This window comes from Hippocampus bargibanti, linkage group LG10, assembly GCF_051943395.1.
Source record: "Hippocampus bargibanti isolate YZ-2025 linkage group LG10, ASM5194339v1, whole genome shotgun sequence".
Classification (NCBI taxonomy): domain Eukaryota; kingdom Metazoa; phylum Chordata; class Actinopteri; order Syngnathiformes; family Syngnathidae; genus Hippocampus; species Hippocampus bargibanti.
The window spans coordinates 21,968,596-21,985,994 of NC_142743.1; the positions used below are offsets into that span (position 1 = coordinate 21,968,596).

At 39.5% G+C, this 17,399-nt stretch overlaps 1 long non-coding RNA gene across 1 annotated transcript; it reads right to left on the minus strand.

The window, feature by feature from the left end:
* Positions 1-5,041: 5,041 nt before the first annotated feature.
* Positions 5,042-16,299, minus strand: LOC148892929 (uncharacterized). Its single transcript, XR_016116261.1, has 4 exons — positions 15,980-16,299; positions 14,313-14,434; positions 10,688-10,761; positions 5,042-9,182 (listed from the first exon to the last, which is right to left on the minus strand). It is a non-coding gene; the product is annotated as an uncharacterized LOC148892929 (long non-coding RNA).
* Between the last annotated feature and the right edge of the window lie 1,100 nt (positions 16,300-17,399).

Genomic DNA, 17,399 nt, shown 5'->3' on the forward strand with positions numbered 1-17,399 from the left:
ATAAAATACAATACGTATTGATTTATAAAGCGCTTTAACAACAGCTGAAGCTGGGTTCATTACTTCTCTTACTCATACTATAAGGAGAGAGACGACAACACAATGTTTTGAGCAATATTTCAGTTCTTTTTCATCTTCGCTGCGGTCACATAAAAAGTCATCGGTGTGTTATTGTGAAGATCCTCCAGGCACAAGCATATCATTCACCGAGAGGAAAAGTGAAGTGAGACGAGGGGGAGGCGGTATGCTGTATATGCAGATGGAAATTAACGTCCCAGTAAACACCTGGGGCCAGAGGGGAAATGACTCTGTGACACAAATGACATCAGTGCAAAAAAAAAAAAAAAAAAAAGAGTTCCCATTGCATAGGTAGACAGCACCTCGCTTCCTTTGCCATGAATGAAGCGTTTCCCCCTAAAAGCTATTGAGCTCTATGTGAACCTGAACACATGATCAGATTCATACGCGTCTTGAGTTAGATTATTACATACACTATGGAATTCCCAACAAAAGAGTCTTTTCATTTCAAGCTGCAGAGAAGATGCCGATTCCCTAAAAGCTATTGACTGAAAATGGCGCAGCTGAAGAGCAGCCTTGAAAGGAAACAAGTCGATTTTCCCTTCCACGCTTTTCCATCTGGGAGCTCTATTGGAGCCTTGAAGGCCTTCAAGTGTGGACATGGAACACACACGCTCATAGTTTGGAGGGGTTTGATTGCAAAAGTTTGCACTTTTTGCAGGTCTTTCTAATAATTTATCTCCTGAACACAATTTGACTGCCATGAATTTGAAAATGGTTAAAATGCCATTTTTTTTAACTGAAAGGATTATGCAGCATTGCGGGCAAATCAGAGCATGTCAGTGCAATTGCTAATTCAAAAGTGGATGATGTGCAACACAGTGGCGGGTCACCAAGTGGGCGCTTGAGATGTTGTATAGATCTCAACGTTGAGATCAAATTGGCATCCGACATGACACATTGGCCATCTGGGTCGCTTAGCATTGAAGGCTTGCAGAAAGGTTTCGCCTGTCTGCCCGGCTCTCCTTCATTTGCTCCTTAATTCTGCTCTGTTTCTCCGCATACCCGCCCCCATTGTCACGGCGCTGACTTCATTATATAAGAGGAAGACCGCAAATCTGTACAAATATTGGTTGTAGGGCAGAAAGCAAAGGATCGCAAAGCACTTTAAACGAAGGGCCTCAACCCTTATGTGAGCGAGGAACATGGCGGGATCATAATTATGAAATGAAAATCGTGTCAAGCGTGCTTAGAAACGCGAACGCGGCAGAAGGTTGACCCAAGTACACAGCCAAGAGAACACGAGAGCTCTAAACCCAATTGGACGTCTTTGGGGAGAACAAAATAGATCATCCATCAAAGCTGATTTTCCAACTGACAGATTTTTTTTACGAGAAAGAACCTTCAAGATGACATTTGCAAAAACTGTTGCATCTTTCGGGAAGGGCTTGAGACTTTGTGAGCTGCCAACGTACAGTGATGAGTAGAATACAAGAAGAGAGTACAAGAATAAAGTAGTCTTTTTTTGTTCACCACTTTGGCCCCCGCTGATGTTTCATCATAAAACTCCGTAGAGCCTGAACCAGAAAGAGATACATCATTTTTCCCCAACAGTAATCTTCCCAGAGCCTTTAAAATCCCAACTAGTCTTGTGTTGTATTGGTGACCACAAGCAGGTCAAATGTCTATTAAAAAAAGAATTTTTAAGATGACTTTCCAAGAAAAACGGGATATAATGAAGATTGGTTATCCAACATTGTATCTATACCTGTCTTGTAGCTACCTGCAAAAGGATGTAGTACTTGGCAATTACTGAGCATTTTCAGCTAGCTAGCTCTGACTATAAAACACAACCCACACATGTACAAGGTGCCTTTGTACAGTGGATGTACTCGCCTTGAAAAGCCTGCAGCTGGGTGTCTGGGTTGTTTAAAGTTGTGGATTAGGTCATCCGAATCTCTCCTGAAATATCTCTAACAGGGATCTGAATGGCATTTTTCAAAGATGCCTTTCTTTGACTCCTTCATTGCAACCTACTGATGACACTTGGCTCAGTGGCCACTTAGGGTCTCACTCACTGAGAACATACTATTTGAAGCCTCGCAATAGCGAGGTACGTTGGATCAGTTTTTGGGTATCGCCTTAGCTTCATGTACTCAAAATAAGCACAACATGATGAAGAGGATGCTTCAAGACCAATTGTAATTGAACCAGCAAATGTGGAAATGTGCGTCTTCAACTCCTTGTTAGTGAACAGCACTGAAAGCTTTGACACTCAATTTAATTTTATTTGTACTTTAAAACTACACACTCAAAAACTTTTATTTCCCATCTCATGGGAGATTAATAAGCCTTTTCGAGATTTATATTGCAAATCTAAATAGCCCTGAGAAAAATCTACATAAACATCTTGCTCAAAGCTCGCTAGTGATCTGATCATTTCAATGGGGTGTGTTGGAATAGAGTAACAGAAAAACAAGCCGGAATGCGGCTCACGGGGACCAGTTTTGGAAATCCCAAGTCTAAACGTCTGTGTAAGCTCTCAGTCGTACAGGAGAGGTCCATCGATGAAAATGTTTCTCCAGCTGTCATCTGTACTTCTTTGAAGGTGTCGGATGTTTTGCTTCTCATCCAAGAGGCTTCGTCAGCGAATTAAAATTTGCTGGTAGTTTTGGCCGTATATATATATATATAACCCTACTGTCCAGGGGTGGCGTTCCCAGACCTCTGCTATGATAGGTCCCTGCTCTAAAGTTGGGGGAACAGAGGACGGTTCCCTGAGGCTAGGAACCCCCGCAATGTAAGGTACTGCTACTCCTCTCCTTTTTGTATCTTTTTGGTTTCAAGTCGAAATGTATTAGGTTTATTTCAGATATGTCCCTATTTGTCCATCTGTTCCTTCAAATTTCTGTCTTTTTTTGGCATTCCTGCATGCCATCTATGGAGTTGTCCTACCCCCACCCCCACTCACCCACTTTATATCTCACTGCCTCGTGCTGTCTTTTGTGCTCGTTCCAACACAACACTCCACAAGAACCATGCTGCCTGCATGAATAATAGGTGCAATTAGTACAATTGCAAACCATTGGGGATGCAGGGAAGCTGAGGCATTGTAATCCATATGCCCTTTAAACTCATATATTTTCACCATTGTAAATTTCAAGAATGCCTTGTTGATAATCTATTTATAAACTATTCATCGAGCAACAAAAAGTCACGGTTAATGATGAATTTAACTTCAAATACTTGTACGTCACAGATTTTAAGTTGTCATTTAAATAACTTTCAATGTTATACAGGCCATTTCGAATTTAGAGTTTAGAGACACCTTCATTATACCAACATGAGGTGGCCCACCAAGCACGATGGCATTACCGTACCATGTTTTGATGCTTTAATTCTGATTGTTCCCACGAGAACAGAGAATGCACTGTACCAACATGCCAGTAAGAATTGCTGTATGCTCTGTTTCTATATGTTGCTGCTTCTTATGTGGTAAAATAGGTCTTTGGAACATTTATAATTTCCTCAACAGATGCTACTTTCCCTACGCCCATCTGTGGCCTTTTGCATTATAATTGAACTGTAGGATGAATTTTCTTGAAACTTATGTGACAGTTTCGCTGTGAACTTCAACCGAGAATGACAAATAAACAGCTTGAAGTTAGCACACGTTGCCTCTTATTTGGGTGACTCTGCCAGCATGTCTTCTTTTCATTTCCTCAAAGGGATGTTATGAGTTTGTGTCAGAGATATTCGATCGGACACTGTGGATAAAGGCTTGAACACAGGAAGATTGTCTTTTACTGCCGGCAGGGGACGCAGCTTTTAAAGACAGACGCCCAAATTCTGCAGCCCTCTGGAGTTTCTCAAGTCCTAAATTCCATTCAAGGCCAGATCTCCTAGATGAAGATGACAGGTTTACAGGCTGTGTCTGTTTACCTCAGATTGACTCCAGGTTTCTCTGTGCTTCAATTGTGTATTCTAGTCACACATGTTCACTCAGCATCGAACAACATGAAACTTTTAAATATGATAACTTCTATTCTGTCTAATCTCTATCAGTTTGTTTAATGGGCAAGGAAGGGCAAATCTATCGGAATACGATATTGATATTGACATGATCTGGTTGGCGACCAACGGGTGGCGCTGTCGGCCCCGCCTGCACCTGCACAGGTGCTGGTCGTTCCCAATCAGTGACAGTTAAAAGGACTCCCGGCATGACCATTCGGTGTGGGGTCATTGTATGCATTGTATGCTGTGCATGTGCTTGTTTCATCTTGGCACAATTTTACTCTCTGTCTTTATTTGATACTTTGTATTTTTCTGTTTGAATGACTTTGATGTTTGAGATTTTGTGCATATTGACTTTATTTTAATACAATTTCTCAAATACAACCTGCTGCTCCCTCCTGCCTGCTTTTGCCATCACCACCTCGCAAACTGTGACAGATAAGTTCTTTCTGCCGGTACATTGGACATTTTCTCACGGTTTGGTCTCACTGAAGTTCGCAACAAAATGTAATTTCTCAAATCTAACAACTTTCTTTTCTTTTGTTTGTCAAAATCAATCAATTGAATCATTATTCGGGGACAGTCCAATCAGGCTTGTGTTTGTGTGTTCTCCATTTTTTTTTCATTACCGCCTTTATAGTGGCAACCATAAAGTCACAGCTCTCGTTATTCTGGGCGTGACCTCTTCACATATGTGCCCTTGCTCATTTCCTGAAGTGGGCCTGAGAGAGGTGAACAAACATATTAAGTCTTCGGAAGGCACACCTTGCTATTCTCATCTCCTCTCCAAATGCTCTACAGCCACCCTTTTAACCAGCAGACTCTGTGTATGCAGTCACATGTGGATGTCTTTGCAGGACTATTTTTGTCGATCCAAAGTGGTGGTCGTGAATGGTGTCTTATCGGACAGACTCTTAGTTGCACTGCAGGAGGCCGGCGCTTGCTTCAGCAGGCTGGATGGTGATTATGATGAAGATACGCTTTCATCAACTGTGAAATAACTGTAAAGTCATCCACAGGGGAAAGTGGGTCAAAAAAATACACTGCCCACTGCTTTCTATTCCAATATTTTCTTCCAGCTACATAGACAGAATATTTCATGTATAAAACATTGTTCTCGAGTAAATGGCAATCTATTGTAGCAATGTCAAAAGTCAAACGAAAACATAGTGAGACGCTCTCTGCCACAAAGGCAATAGTGGGGATTGTTTCCTGAAAGTAGTTGAGTAAAATACATATATGTTTTCCCCTAAGATTTTACCTTTAACTCATTCACGGCCAGACATGTGCAAAAATGTGTTTACTCCAGTGCCAGGGTTTTTGTCATTATCACTTGAATTCCAGGACCCACAGAATATTGAGTTTTAGGACTACATAAACAAGAAATAAAACTCTAAACATGCCCACAGCAAGACTAGACATTGCATTATACTTCTGTGACGCAGAAAAATAGGTCCTGTAAATCCAAACATACCTTTATTTCCAAAAAGGTAATGTAATGTAATTTAATGTGATGTAATCCAGGATGCTATAATGTAAACTTGTATAAACATAATTCACACATACTGTCTAACACAGGGGTGGGCAAACTTTTTGACTCGCGGGCCGCATTGGGTTCTAAAATTTGACAGAGGGGCCGGGCCAGGAGCATTTGGAGGGAGTGTTTGGGCCGGAAATACTCTGAACAAGTTATGTCCATAATTTATAAAATCACTTCAAATGACTTCGACTGAGCGTATTTTACAAAGATTCCACAGCATATAGCTATAGTTTACGTTTTAAGACTTGCGCTGAATATTCATGAAGTCTTGTTTTCGAGTTGATGACGATCCCCATGTGACGTCACGTTTGGACCGCCCCTGACCGAGAAAGCGACATACAATGCTATGGGCGTTGTACATACTACATTTAAAGGACAACCGGCACCATTTTTTGTTTTTGTTTCCCACTGACATCAGAAAAACGTTTTATAGCATCTAAAATACCCAAATCAGGCAGGCTGATATTTTTAGTTAAATGAAAAACACCAATAAAAATGACTTCAAAATGATAGTTTGAACACTACAACCCAATTTATTAACTGTCTTTCAAATGTGAAAAATATCCCTGATCAGTTAATAAATTTGTCTCAAGGAATATGGCGTTTAGATACTATTTCCCAGATACTTGGAGGAGGAAATGGAAATAGATTAAAATAACATATGCACTGTGATTTATCAAGATTGCGTCTGTTTTTAATAAGTTTCCATCGAAGGGGCAAAGTTAAAGAAATCAACATTTATTGAAAAATGGAATCACTTTCAACATTCAAAACATATTATTACACAACGAAATATTCAAGCTCAATAATACCTACTTGTGTTAAATTCCGCCAAATCATAGATGGTTTGTCCTGACCGCGCGCTCAACAAACTCCTCACTGACGCCCTCGCGCAAACAATACACGTGTACCGTCGCCGAGCACACAAACATAGACTACCTGCAGTTGAAATTTGCATACTCGGCACGGCAGCCAATCAGAAGCCTGCTTCTTTCTTCTGGACTTTCGCAAGCGTTATAAAGTCGTGCAATTGCATGTCATTTTCCAAAATAGATGCACAGAACCTCAGCCCAGAAGAAAGATTCAAAAGAAGCTAACAACATATGTGACGCTACAAAACGTAAATTTACTTAAACCGTGACTGTAAAGTGTACGTGAGACTTATGAAAGGGGCTTAGTGGCTCGTAGAAAGCAATGCAAACGTTGCATTGTGCACCGCAATGACAATCGACTACTGCAGCAAAATCTACAGCCATGCGCATTTACCGTAAATTAAGCAAGGGAGCATTTATAGTAGGTGCATCCTTGATTTAAAAAAAAAAACTTTATACTTTGTGGCAATGTTTTTTAATGTGATTAGTTGTCTCATTGTGCTTCAAGTCGTGAAAAATGGGGCAGGCAACTTTTCAGTTATCTGCCCTGTTGTTCGCTAACTTTTTGTCATGAGTTTTAGACACTGTTTGTACTATGATTTGGGCAAGTTCGGCGGGCCGGATTAAAAAGCCTAACGGGCCGTATGTGGCCCGCGGGCCGTAGTTTGCCCATGTCTGGTCTAACACTTTTACTTTTGATCGCAAGTGATACACATTATTCATCTTCACTCGATGCTCTGTTAAACTTCACAAGTAGATCGCGACGCAAATGCACAAAAGATCAAAATCGATATCCTTTTGATGAGCGCAATGAAATAAAAAAGAGAATGTTGAAATGTATGGAGTATTCCGTTAATACAAAAGTGATCGATGTCATCCACTGGTTACAATTTCAGAAGGTACACTAAAAGTAAGAGTGCTAAACCGTTCAGTTATCCAATGATTTCCAACTCTTGAGAGCTGAAGAGAACCAACACCGTACATTTAGTCTTCTTTGTGACACACTGTGAGTCTGTATAATTCACAGTACCTTCTGGGGGATTCTTGTCATCCTTTCAGAAAAAAAAGTGGTGGAAAAAGCCAAGCGAAGAAGCAAGGCACTTGCAGCATTAATCCTTTGATGCCGGTTGAACTGACATAGAGTGAGGTGTGTTGCTTCTTCACAAGTTGCTAAGCAACACTACAGTATATACCCAGAAAAAGAAAAAAAACGCCTGTTTCAAGATTAAAAAAAAAAACTTGAAGAAAGGTCACAGCCTTCGACACCATGAAAAAATTAACCAAACTCTGAAAGGCAGGGGACAAGTAATTATGCTGACTATGACGGTCATTTCGCCACCTACCAAGCACTGATCTCCTCACATGAGTCATGTTTCATGTAGTACAGCAAGAGTGATGGCAAATGCTCAGACTCTACATCTCAGTGTGAACGATACATTTACAGTAAAGTCTCGTTATATCGATATCGGATATATCGATAGTCCCGGTTATATCGATACTATTTCTATGCACGCACAGAGAAAATTACATGCAAACAGGGTCGGATATATCGATAGTCCCGGTTATATCGATATTTTTTCGGACTCCCTTGAATATCGATATAATGAGACTTTACTGTATATACAGCATCTCTATACATACATCCATCCATTCATCCATTTATTTATTTGGTTATTTATTTATGTGGTTTTTATTTATTTGCTTACTTGTTAATTTATGTGGGACAATAATTCCAAATTCCATTTACAGTAAAGTCTCGTTATATGGATATTCAAGGGAGTCCGAAAAAATATCGATATAACCGGGACTATCGATATATCCGACCCTGTTTGCATGTAATTTTCTCCGTGCGTGCATAGAAATAGTATCGATATAACCGGGACTATCGATATATCCGATATCGATATAACGAGACTTTACTGTATTTATTATTTATTTATTTATGTGGTTTTTATTTATTTGCTTACTTGTTTATTTATGTGGGACAATAATTCCAAATTCCATTTATTCATTCATTCATTCATTCATTCATGTGGTTATTTATTTATTTAGTTATTATTTATGTGGTTATTTATTTATTTTTACTTGTTTATTTATGTAGAAGAATAATTCCAAATTCCATCTATGTATTAGTTTATTTATTTGTTTGTTTGTTTGTTTGTTTGTTTGTTTATTTGTGTGGGGCAATAATTCCAAATTCCATTTATTTATGTTTATTTATTTATTCATTCATGTGGCTATTTATTTATTTATTTATTTATTTATTTATTTATTTATTTATTTTTACTTGTTTATTTATGTAGAACAATAATTCCAAATTCCATCTATTTATTGATTTATTTGTTTGTTTGTTTGTTTGTTTGTTTGTTTGTTTATTTGTGTGGGGCAATAATTCCAAAAAGAAGAAGAATGTTAAGTGGAAGTAAGAATAACAAACCTAACTGTCAATGTTGTTAAAAAGTAACCCTGCCATCTGGCCCTTTTAGTTTTTGTTGAAATTAACGTATACCACTCCCTCATTTTTCACAGATTTTTCAGCAATATGATTACACGGGGTCGTTGTAAATGAATTGTAATGAGTAACGATTAATGACAGGAAATGTTAGCCTGGGTCACAATGAAAAAAAAAGACCTTTCCTCGACAGTCAACTGCTCTCGTTATCTTGAGTCTTGCAGGAGACAATAAAATCATTGTTGTCGCTTTGAAGCCTTCCAGTCCTCACTCGGAGTCTTCAAGTCTGGTGGAGAGATGATAAAGAAAGTCTGCAAGACAAGCATTACATACAAGCGAAAGGACTGCATTGAAGCACCCGTCGCTCCCGATCTCCCCGTGTCACTCTCTCGGACGCCATTAGTCATCATGGGCCTTTCCCATCATTACATTAACTCCAATGTTCTGAGAGTGTTCGCGGGAAGGCCATACTCATTCCCTTCAAATGCACCAAAGTCCTGCTTTCACCTCGTAATTAGTATGACAGCTTTATTGGCGTGGGCAGGTGAGCGACAGCGAGGTAGGAACTTAGATATTCATGTTTCATACCGCCTTGATTACAAAGTGCATGATTAGAGTGCATGCTTGGCCGAGGCGATGTTTCTGGGGGATCATTAGCCACATTAGCTCCTTCTGCTTCGGTCAGGATTTGCGCCTGGACTCAGTACACATCAGCACAGAGACATTTGCCATAATAGAGTTTTTAATAGATGCGCAACATTCAGTCCTGTTTCAGATCACAGAAGTGCTTTCTGTTTGTTTCCGAAATAACTCTGCCTTTTGTCTCCAGGGGAATGTGAAATGAATGCACCGTGGAATAAAACGGGAGAGCAAACAAGAATACAACGTGAATCACAACAAGGGGTTAATTAAGCATTTAGGTAATGCGGCAGAAAAAGAGTCTTGTTTCAGTTTTCTGCTTTGAAAAGATGAAAAGGAGCATTCACTGCAGTGATTCTACACATTGGAATAGAACAATTCAACTGAATGTTGAGCTCGCCGTTAATTGACTGATTCACTGCAATTCGTGAATTTATTCGGGAAATGAAAATATGATGTAGAGTGCCATTCCCAAATTTGTTCGGGTTTTGTTTTTTCATTCTTGGGTGCCAATAAAAAGCTGGCCATGACATGTTTTTTTCTTTTCCCCAGGGGGGCTGCATTTGCCTTTTTTTCATGTTAGCTCTTTGTTCCAGCTTCAGCTGTTGTTAAAGCACCATATAGACCAGTGTGTATGTACTGTATTGCATTACATTTTGGACAGAGGCCATCATTTCAAGCTCATATAACTCCAGACCCATATAACGTTGGAATTAACTCATTTTATTCTGATAAAAGAAAAGAGTCTAAGATTTCTAACGCTATATTGAATGTTTATGTAGTCCTAAAACTCAATATTCTGTGGGTCCTGGAATTCAAGTGACAATAACAAAAACCCTGGCACTGGAGTGAACACATTTTTGCACGTCTGGCAGTAAATGTGTTAAAGGAAATGTCAAATAAAACTCCAAAATCCAAGGCTGAATGTCATCACCCATAGTTTGCAGCCATAGACCTGATTGGTGATCACTTCAGGATTTCAAACAAAGGCTCCCCAGTGTCAAAAATGATTAAATGAACATAAGTCAACCTTCTCTAAGTGGTGGCTAAAAATGAATGGTGTGTGCACGCTTTTGCTGTTTCATCATCTGGACTGCTCCCACAAACGCAACAGGATAAGACATTCAGAAGCAAAGCAGTTTTATCCTTTACCTTTACAGCCTCACATCGGAGCTTCTATGATGTGCACATTAGCTGTTGCCTTCTTGCTGGAGTCTTTTGGAAAGCTGAGAGGAGAAACAGAAGCTGGTCATGGTAGAGATCAGCGGGTCAGGGCTACAACTGTTCATAACATTACTTTGCATTTTATCGTATTAAGAGATAATAGGATTGTTGGCAGGAAGGGATGAAGGCAATGAGCAAGATGGGGCTTGGAGATCTGAAGGGGTATCAACCGAGGCGTGAGCTAGCATTTGTTTGTGACATCTCGTGAAAAAAAATGTGATGGCCTGAATATCAATATGCTGCTTGCATTTTGTATTATGAAATGAGAATGTTTTCTCGCTATATCTCCTCACTTATATGGTATCACTTGTTTTTAATTATCTTATGGTTGTACATTGAAAAGAAACATCTGTTTATTTACATTTAAAAAGAGGAACACAAATAATAGCACAGAATAAAAACAAAGGATGCAAACATAACACCCATCTGGATGGAAAATGTTTGTTTTCGCAGTAATCAAAAACAATTCCCTCAAAGGGCATCATAACCGAGCGCCAGCCTTTTTTAACGTGCCAGTGCCGCCGCCGCACAACAACATAATGAACTTGACATTTCAATTGCAGATTTGTCATCTTGGCTGTCACAATGTGCCATAAAGCTTTGGATTTCCTTGAGTGACAAAATATGAAGCTAGCTAAGTCTGCAAATGTCCTCACCCCTGCTAAAGAGGACATTGTTTCATAGTTAAATGTGTGGCTCTTCATTTGTTTCCTGACACAAACTGACACATCGCCCAGGATATTTGACATGGATCAATTTTTTGGTCACATGACACCGCAAAGACACAGAGGGTCGTTGATTCTTGAAGCAGTTCCAGATGAAAGAAGAGAAAAGAATGCATTTTGATCAAAATCCAAATGAAACACCCTCAAGGCACACACACACACAGCAGTTAAAACGCAGTCCCTCTGATTCATCAGTTTGCATGATCAATTTTGACTTCCTTTTTAGCATTTATGATCCAAGTCTTCGGCCTTTTAATCATTGATTTCTGAGGTAACAAATGTCAAACGTGGTCAGAGGTCTTTAAGGATTAATGTTGCCTTATCGATATTTCCTGCGCTAATGAGCTCAAGAACCTTGGATAGATCGTAGCTGGGAGATGGCGATGTGAAAAGGACACAATGTCACGCTCTTGCTTGAGATGCTGATTTCGAAGTGTGAAGAACCTCCCCTCATAGCACGTGACAGATCAATAACTGTCGGGTTGGAAAGGACCACACATTTATCTTTTTGAGGCAATGAATTTTAACGATGCAGTGTCTTCAGTCTTAATGTATAGGAACATCTGCACACTCGCGATCACTAGCCTCAGGGGGATCATCAGTAGCGCTAGATCATCAAAACAAAGATGGGCACTAAAAAAAAATGAAACGAGCGTGGGTGGGGCTTGACTGACTTCCTTCAATGCAATAGATGTTCAAAATCTCATGTACACAGCAGAGTGGTGGTTTTCATCTCTACCTTCCAGTCAAGAGGTTGTAGGTTCAAATCTTGGTTCTGCCCTTCTACTGTGGGCCTTTCAAAATCTCTCCGCCCCCTTGCTGGTGCATGATTTGCAGGTTGGCCCCCCACTCTCCCCATTCCAAAAACACTTGTTAGATTTACTCATAATAATAATTATAATACATTTTATTTCAAGCGCCTTTCAAAGCTCTCAAGGACACTTTACAGTCACAGACAAGCATAGATAAAATAATCAATAAAATACAAGTACAGTAAAGTCTCGTTATATCGATATTCAAGGGAGTCCGAAAAAATATCGATATAACCGGGACTATCGATATATCCGACCCTGTTTGCATGTAATTTTCTCCGTGCGTGCATAGAAATAGTATCGATATAACCGGGACTATCGATATATCCGATATCGATATAACGAGACTTTACTGTATAAATAGAATACAATAAATAAAATACAATTATACATAGAAACAAGAAATAGAGCTACACAGAAAATGCCATTTTAAATAAGTGGGTTTTCTCAAGAACCTGAAATTTCATGTCTGTATAAGCTTTCAGTCGTACAGGAGTGATCCATCGATGAAAAGGTTTCTTCAGCCATCATTTGTACTTCTTTGAAGGTGTCGGACGTTTCGCTTCTTATCCAAGATGCTTCTTCAGTGAACTAAAGTCTTACTGGTAGTTTCGGCACTATATATGTATCCCTACTGTACAGACATGTAGGGATACATATATAGGGCCGAAACTACCAGTAAGGCTTTAGTCTTACTAATAGTTTCGGCACTATATATGTATCCCTACCGTCCAGACATGTAGGGATATATATATGTATCCTTACTATCCAGACATGAAGGGATATATATATAGGGCCGAAACTACCAGTAAGACTTTAGTTCGCTGAAGAAGCATCTTGGATAAGAAGCGAAACGTCCGACACCTTCAAAGAAATACAGATGACGGCTGAAGAAACCTTTTCATCGCTGGAATTTCATGGTGTGGTTTGTGACACAGGCGGGTGGACTGTCCATATAAATTATCCTAAATCTCGCCCACATTTTCTTCATACATTTGTCCATTTGGTGTTTCTCCCGTTTAGGGTCACAGGGAATTGGAGCCTCGTCCAGCTGACTCCGTGTCACGACTTGTGTCGTTGATGATTTGTTTTTAATTGGATTTTGTTTTGTCATCTTTTCCCAGTGCTCCTTTATTCATGTTTTATCTGCCTTGTTCGATTTTTGTGTCCACCCATTCTCATCAGTCGCTTAATTCTGCTGACAAATCAGCTCCCTCAGCTACTCGTTACTTGTCCAGGTGTCTCATTTTTTTTCATTTGGTTCCATGGTTTCTTTTGCTTCTCATGCATGTATTGCCGTGTCTGTGCTGAAGTACTCTAATTATGTCTGGGTTTGTAGACTCTGCTTACAGTGTTTTGTTGCTTGAAATGCTGCATATATTTGTCAAGATTTTATTTTCTAACACTCTTTCTCCCCAATCTTGCTCCCCTACTTCCCTGCACGTGGGTCGACACTGCACCACAACAATCTCAACTCATGACAGAAAGATAGGGCAAGACTAAAAGATCTGGCAAGATAGAAAATATCCTGCTGATTGATTGACGCTGATTGTTGGATACGTGGGACTGGACTGATTAGAACAGATGGGAAGAAAAACCTTATGAGACGTCTAAGATATGCAAAAAAATGTGCGCAGGGAAAACATGACAAAACTAAATCCAGTCGAAACCCAAATCAACAAAACGACAGACTTCCGGTGAAACATGGATCTTTTAATGATATCAAATCAAATTGTAGGGGGCCATGTAGAGACAGAGACCCTTTTAATTATATTCCCAAAGAAACACATTTCTAGAAAGGTTTATGTTCATGACCTTGAAAATACCTGTCGCATGAAGGTTTATCAATTGGTTCATCAATTGTGGTTGTTATTTGTTTTTTAATTTTTAATGAATTTAAAAATTGATTGTCACTCTGATGAGTTTTGTCATAGGCTATTCCAGTACTGTGCTGCCTAGTGTGTGAAGTTCTCCAATGAAACTGGAATACCACAAATACAAAGAGAAATAACTCACGTTTTGATCCGGCTGATGAAATGCCGGCGCAGTGCAAGAGCCAAAGTGGAGACAACCATGATGGTGGTGCACATCGTCCCGACAACCCGTCACAGTCCAGCCACGAGAAACACAAGAAGCATCTGCAGCAAAGACAACTTTGTACAAAAGAAATGCCGTCCAGGTGTTGGTGGGGGTGTCTATCTCTATCTCTATCTCTATCCGACGCTGCCCGTCTGTCTGGGTCAGCAGTGACATGTAGGATTAGTTAATTCCAGATTAGGCAAGGTGACATAAACCTTAATTCAGTGAGGGTATGTGGTTAATCTCCCCGATTGTATAGGAAAGAATAGCTCCAACACAAGAAATAAAACTAAAAACCTTCAATGTAATTTCCTCATACATGTGAATCCATTAACGTTTAATGGATAACTGCATCACATTTAATTTCATTTCTAAGCGTTTTTCAAAACTCTCAAGGTCACTTTAAAGTCACAGGATATGTTTTTCTGTGGGTGAGCAGTGGCAGCCACACGCCAGCGTTCACTCAACCCGGAAGTAACTTAAATAGATAGAAAGCAAGCTAATAAAGAGCTAATAGCTAGCCAGCTCGATAGCTAGCCAGCTGGACAGATAGCAAATAGCTAGCTAGCTAGGTAGCTAGATAGATAGCAAATAGCCAGCTAGCTAGCCATATAGACAGGTGGATAGCCAGATAATAAAAATAAAAATAAAAATAACAAAAAAATAAAATAAAATAAAAAAATAAAATAAAATAAAAAACACTACAAATAAAACTAAAAATAAAAAATAAACAAATACAACAAAAATAAAACAAACAAAAAATAAAATAATAATAATAATAATAATAATAATAATAATAATAATAATACATTTGATTTCTAAGCACCTTTCAAAACTCTCAGGGTCACTTTACAGTTACAATCTATTGATGATCATTTTTATAAAAGACAGGACAGACCCACACTCAGCCCCAAATGAAATACAAAGCCTGGCACATTTTGTGTCTCATTACGCCCAATTTATATGGGGTCAATGAGCAAGACATGAATCTTGAAAATCCTGTGATGCCGTTCGTCAAAATGACACATGTGACTCTCCTGACACCTCTGTGTCATGAAATCTCCGGTTTGTAGACAGCACACGGATGGAAGTTGGCACAAGTGGCTGTCACGAATGTCAAGTTGCAGCGATGTGGCTGCGCATCTAATCTTGCCTTCTGATATATACGCTCACACGCACATAATTGCTCATTTCTGCAGACTGGCTCTGCAGTGTCGATTAAGAGTGTGGCATGGAATATTGCCATTGCTTAAAATTCTGCATGGTTGTGCCCTCCTGCACTTTTAAAAGCGCTCAGATTGGTTTTCCACTGTGGATTAATAATTATACAGTCTGGTTTTAAAATGCAATACACACTAATGAATTTTCAGTTAAAAAACACAGCGGGTCACTTCACTTTGCCTCATGACTCTGTCCTTATGTGTTATGTGCTAGACTGCAGGAGTCGGGAACCTTTTTGACTAAGAGAGCCATAAAAGTAAAATATTTAGAAATGTTTTTCAGTGAGAGCCACAACACGCTCGCGCGCACGCAAACGCACGCGCAGCTACTTTACAACACAAAGTCAGATGTATTATTGAAAATAACTTTGTGATAGTACTCACCGTTAACATGAATGGTTTTCCGTTACTCATGATTGGTAAAAATCCAGCCAAACGACCGGAATGAAAGTCAAATTGCCGGGGTCCATAGGCGAAGTTACTGCTAGCTAGCCTGCACACGGCTCATTAGCTTCCACACTTGCTATGCAACATACTTCTCACAGAAGTACGTATGTTGCTGCTAAACGTTAACATGGGGCTTGTTAAAATGTCACTGACATTCGACTGTTTCATCGATGGTATTGTTTCATTGCAAATTAGAATCAGAACCTTTTATCTCCACAAAGGCGAATCCTGCTGTGCATTCAAGCTGAAGTGTACCTTGTTTTACTCGTCCGGCTCATTTAAAGGGGGCGTTTACCTGTTTCAACTGACGGCCAGTATCATCCAATAAAAATTGCGTTTTCCGCCAACCTGGTCAGTGTCATCCAATCAAATTTTCGCTTTCCGCCAACAGCTGCCCCAACAGAAAATGAACAGAAAAAAGCGAGAATATGTATTTAGATTTATCGGCGAGCCATATGCAATCATGGGTCCCAAAATATATGAAGGCCATCCAGTTTTAATAACTTTCCACAAGCACAAATAATTTGAAATAAAATAATCCACATGTGATTGAAATGAAAACCTTCCCGCTGACTTTGTTTTAACACAATTTGTCAGACACAACCTCCTGCTGCTGCCCTCCTGCCTGCTTTTTGGGATCCGCACCCGCCATCACCACCTTGCAAAACGTGACAACCATATGGTCAAAGTCAGCACGGATTTGATTATACCTCAGTGAATCTGCACTTACTTCACCAAAGCATTCCACTTGACAATTTAGTGTGCAGATCTGTCTATATGGCGCATGCATATGGCGTGAGACCTCAACTTACAAACACCTTATCTTACAAACTTTTCGTCTTACAAACGTCAAATTTATGAAAATTAAACCTTATAATAAGCACTATTTTCATAATACACACCAACCACGGCTGGCGGAGTGATCTTCGGCGGAAGCACACGACCGAACAGCACCAGAGGTTAAATTACCAACAGTCCTTATGGAAGGTGACTCTCCTTCCATAAGCCATCAACAACCATCAAAAAGGTAAATAAAACTTTATTTTACAGCACAGTTTATTTCTTTAATTACAGTCCTCATGTAATGCACCTCTCTTTCCAAACAGCAATTCCCTTTGACCTTCGACCTCCAACGCGATTCCATCAAGCCATAAATGATCATCACAAATGTAAATAAAGTGACTTTATGATACAATGCAGTGTATTTCTTTCATTACAATACAATAGCACATTTATTATACATAGAATAAGGTATGTTGTGTGTAGTTTGAAGGCTTATTTAGTTGAAAAGTATATTTTATGGAAACCCGGGAACGGATTATTCCCATTTTAATGGTTTCCTATGGGAATTTTATTT